At 44.1% G+C, this 5,031-nt stretch overlaps 1 pseudogene; it reads right to left on the bottom strand.

Annotated features, from left to right (window-relative positions):
- Nucleotides 1–1,634: 1,634 nt before the first annotated feature.
- LOC116646440 lies at nt 1,635–3,637 on the bottom strand (annotated as a pseudogene).
- Between the last annotated feature and the right edge of the window lie 1,394 nt (nt 3,638–5,031).

Consider the following 5,031-nt stretch of genomic DNA (forward strand, 5'->3'; position numbering starts at 1 on the left):
AAACAAAGTTCTGGCCCACAGAAAAATACCCTGAAGCTTCAAGATAGCTGTGAAAGGGCCAAGTAGTCAAGCAGACATTTTGCCAAACTTAGCAAAAACAAAACGAGAATATAAGTACAGAGGACATTAACGGATTAGCACAATAAGGGCTGGTCTAAATCTTTTAAAGAGATCCAGTCTTTGTGGCCTAATACTTGGGGACAATCTGCCTCAGGAGGTTGAGATGCCACAGCTTTGTTCTCCAAACCACTGAGGGACGTGATCCAGGGAGAAGCTCATCTCCCTGCATAAGTTTCTAGAGCTATCAAATGTGGTTTACCTGTGCTTTCTAGAACTTTTATTCAGTGTACTTTTTATACATACAGACTTACAATACCAACATATTTTTGTACTTCCTTCAAAGTTCTTTCCCTAATGCCCTGTGTTCTGCATCAGCAGTTTCTGTTAGGGCAGGGGTGGCCGGCCAGCGCAGAGTGCTGGTTGGTGCAGGCTTCTCCACAGGTGTTGCCAAGTGGTCAACATGGAGGAAAAAGGCTTCAAGCAATTGGGAGAGAAGTAGGCAACATTAGGTCACTGGGCTCAACGGAAGGGAATAGGAAGATGCTAGAAAATTCAGTGGAGGGTTGACAAGAACAGTTTAATTAGTTTTTTTTTTATTGTGGTGAAAAATATATAACACAAAAGATGCCATTTTAACCATTTTTTAAGTGTACAAGTCAGTGGCTTTAATTATTCAAAATGTTGTGTAACCACCATGATCTATTTCCAAAATTTTCCTTCACCCCAAACAGAAACTTTGTACCCATCAAGCCAAAATTTCCTATTCCCCTGTCCTCCAGCCCCTGAGAAACACCAATGCACTTTCTGTCTCTATGAATTTGCCTATTCTAGGTATTTCATATATTCCTATATTTCATACAGTATATGTCCCTCTGTGTCTGACTTCTTTCCAGGTTTGTCCACATTGTAACCATGTATCAGAACTCCATTCCTTTTTATGGCTGCGTATTCTATTGTATGTATCTACCCACATTTTGTTTATCCATTTATCTGTTGATGGCCACTTGGATTGTTTCCACCTTCTGGCTATTGTGAATAAAGCTGCAATGAACACTGGCTTACAAGCGCCTGTTTGAGTCCTTTTCAATTCTTTCAAGTATATACCAGGAGTGGAATGGCTCAGTCATAGGGTGAGTCTATGTTTAACTTTCTGAGGAACTGCCAAACTATTTTCCACAGGGACAGCACCATTTTACATTCCCACCAGCAGGGGATGAGGGTTCCAATCTCTCCATATCCTTGCCAACACTTGTTATTTCCATTTTCTTTTTATAGCCATCCTTGTAGGTATGAAGTGTTATCTCTCTGTGGTTTTGAGTTGTATTTCCTAATGACTAATGATATTGAACATTTTTAATGCACTTACTGGCATTTGTTTATCTTCTTTGGATAAATGTCTATTCAAGTACTTTACTCATTTTTTAATTGAGTTGTTTGTTTTAGATTGAGCTATAGGAATTCTTACATATTTTGGATAGTAAAACCTTATCAGATACATGATTTGCAAATATTTTTTCCCATTCTGTGGGTTGTCTTTTCACTTTTTTTTAAATATTAGCAAAATTTTACTTCAACTTTTTTTTCTGCTTATAAAAAAATCTTCTGACAAAGCTGATACATAAAAGGCTAACAGCTGTTGTCTAAAGGCAATGTGGAAGCCATAGAGAATGTCTCTCAGACAAGAGGCACTGCCCCAAATCTCCCCCACACTGGGGGCCAAGCAAGGGGGGGGGTAGAACTCTGCCATTAGGGTTGGTGGTCCCAACCAGGAGCCCAGGTTCCCCCTCCCCTGTCCAAATTCTCTTTTTTTGTGGTAAACAGGACTCTGCCAAGCTGACAGTTTGGAACTCCCAAGCTGCCTGAATGTTTGGGTGTGTTAGGGGAAAATGCTGTGGTTTCAAGATGGCCCACGTGCCAGCCCTCAGAGCCCTCAGCCAGCACCCTCTTCCCACTTCAGAGAGCCAGACTCCTGGCTGGCTGGGGCCTGGCTGGGGCCTGGGACGGGAGGCTCACCCTCAGCATCCGTCCCTCTAATCACACCCCCACGCCCTGGAATTTTTGTTGTTATGGTCCTCACGTAGTGTCAGGTGCTGCTGAAGCCTAGCTGTAGCTCTGAGTCAGACAGTGAGGGGTGGCAGGCAAAGGCCCAGGACTATGGCTGGGGTGGCCCCCGGCCCCTGCAGCTCTGGGCTGCCTACACCTTTATGTTTATTTCCAGACTGTGGTCCACTGCAGGGAAAGGTGGGTGGAGCGAGGTGCTGGCAGCCTCAGCCCCATAGGATGTGTATATGGCAGAGGGAAAGGAGAAGGACAGAAGGAGGGACCAGGAGTCATGAGGATAGGGACAGGGCTGAGTGAGAGCCAGGTAAGAACTTGTCCTGAAGGTGGCCAGCTGTGGCCCATCTGAAACAGAACTCTGCTCCCTAGGGGGGCCCCTCAGGTCAGGCCAGCTGGGCAACCACCCAGGGCATGAGTAGGCCAGGCTGAACTTGGGCCACAGTGTTAAAGAATGATTGTGGGCGGTACTGGATACAGACAGGGTGTGGTGATGTCTCAGCTCTGCATGCTGCCAGGGCCTGGCCAACAGAAGGTGAAGCAGCACTCTTTGGAGTGGCCCATGGAGTCCAGGTTGGACAGGCAGGCATACTGGCTCATGGGCAGGACCAGCAGTGGTGGCACTTCCGAGGGTGGTAGCTGGTCCCAGATCATCTCTTATTCACAAAGCCCGAGCTGTAGTCCAAGGCTTCAGGGGTCCTTTCCACCATGTACCAGAGCTTGAAGCAAGTGGAATGTTCTTTCCTTAGTTCCTCTAGCTTTGGCTGCAGCAGGCTGTCCTTCTTGGTCCAATTGGCAAAGAGCAGTTGGCACATGGGGTGCTCATCCAGGTCCTTCATGATGTCACGGGTCACCTGCAGCATCTGAATGATGGCCTTTCCTCCCATGGTCACACCAACAGACTTCACCATCTTGATGACAGGGTTGGATTTCTTGTCTGGACAGGTGGCAAACTTCCCTTTGCCCAGATGGACTAGCAGCCCATTTGAGCCTTGGAATTCACTCAGTGATGTCTCTAACCTTCTTGTTTTCCAGGTACTGGGACATATTTCCCTCTAGTGGAAAACTTGGGATGGATGCCTTTGAAGAAAACCTTGATGACCAAATCCACTAAGCCCTTGTGGTCGTGGCCGGAGATGAGTATATAGGGCAAATGACTAGGTTTTGGTGGATTTGAATCAACGGGTAGATATGCTGGCCAATGGGGAAGCCTAGAATGCGATGAGGCCACAGAAGGATAAAGTAGAACCACTGGGTATTATGGCCGGTGTTCTCCTTTATTGATGAGCCACAGTGGGTACTTGATATTCAGGCTTTTAAAGGTGATGGCCGGGGCCCAATACTGGCTAGCTGAGCAGGCTGTAGAAGAACCAGATTGGGGAGAGCACCACATGCCCCAGATGCTCAGCTGGGCCCTGTGGTGGTGGCTGCTACCTGGGCCAAGACAGTTGGGCTGCCTCTTTTCACTTTCTTAATAATATCCTTTGATGCACAGAAGTTTTTAATTTTGATGAAGTTCAATTTATTTTTTTTTCTTTTGTTGCTCATACTTTTGGTGTCATATCTAAGAATCCATTGCCAAATCCAGGGTCACCAAGATTTACCCCTATATTTTCTTCTAAGAGTTCTATGGTTCCATTTTGAGCTAATTTTTATATATGATGTGAAGTAGGGGTCCAACTTCATTCTTTTGCATGTGGAAATCCAGTTGTGCCAACATTTTCTGCTAAAAAGACTAATCTTTCCCTCATTGAATGAACTTGATGCCTCTGTGGAAAATCAATTGGCCATAAATGTGTGGGTTTATATCTGTATTCTCAATTCTATTCCATTGGTCTATATGTCTATCCTTATGCCAATATCACACTGTTTTGATTACTGCAGCTTTGCAGTAAGTTTTGAAATCAGGAGGCGTGAGTCCTCCAACTTTGAACTTTTTAAAGATTGTTTTATGTATTCTGGGCCCCTTGCAATCCCATACAAATTTGAGACTAGGTTTTTCCATTTCTGCAAAAAAAGCTGTTGGAATTTTGATAGAGATTGTGTTGAATCTCTAAATCACTTTGGGGAGTATTGCCATCTTAACAATATTAAGTCTTCCAATCCATGAACATGGATGTCTTACCATTTATAGCCGTACCTTAGAAATACTGTGGGTTTGGTTTCACACCACTGCAATAAAGCGAATATCACAATAAAGCAAGTCAAATGAATTTTTTGGTTTCCCAGTGCATATAAAAGTTATGTTTACACTATACTGTAATCTATTAAGTGTGCAATAGCATGTTTAAAAAATACCAATGTAGGATGCCTGGGTGGCTTAGTCAGTTAAGCGTCTGCCTTTGGCTCAGGTCATGATCCCAGGGTCCTGGGATTGAGCCCTGCATTGGGCTCCCTGCTCAGCAGGAAGCCTGCCTCTCCCTCTGTGCTGCTCTCCCTCTCTCTCTCCATCTCTCTCTCTGACGAATAAATAAAATCTTTAAAAACCTTACCTAAAAACACCAATGTATATACCTAAATTAAGAAAAGACTTTATTGCTAAAAAGTGCTAACCATCACCTGAGCTTTCAGTGAGTTGTAATCTTTTTGCGGGTAAGGGGTCATGTCTTGATGTTGATGCTTGTTGACTGATCAGGGTGGTGGTTGCTGAAGGGTGGGTGGCAGGGACAATTTCTTAAAATAAGACAACAATGAAGTTTGCTGCATCAGTCAACTCTTCATTTGATGAACGATTTCTCTTTAGCATGTGATGCTATTTGATAGCATTTTATCCACAGAGCTTTTTTCAAAATTGGAGTCAATCCTCTCAAACCCTGCCACTGCTTTATCAATTCTTAGGGGGGAAAGCTTTCAGTCTTTTACTACTGTGGGTTTTTCATAAATGCCCTTTATTACGTTAGAAAAGTTCCCTTTTAC

Source organism: Phoca vitulina, unplaced genomic scaffold (genome assembly GCF_004348235.1).
Source record: "Phoca vitulina isolate PV1807 unplaced genomic scaffold, GSC_HSeal_1.0 scaffold2, whole genome shotgun sequence".
In the NCBI taxonomy this organism is placed as follows: Eukaryota; Metazoa; Chordata; class Mammalia; order Carnivora; family Phocidae; genus Phoca; species Phoca vitulina.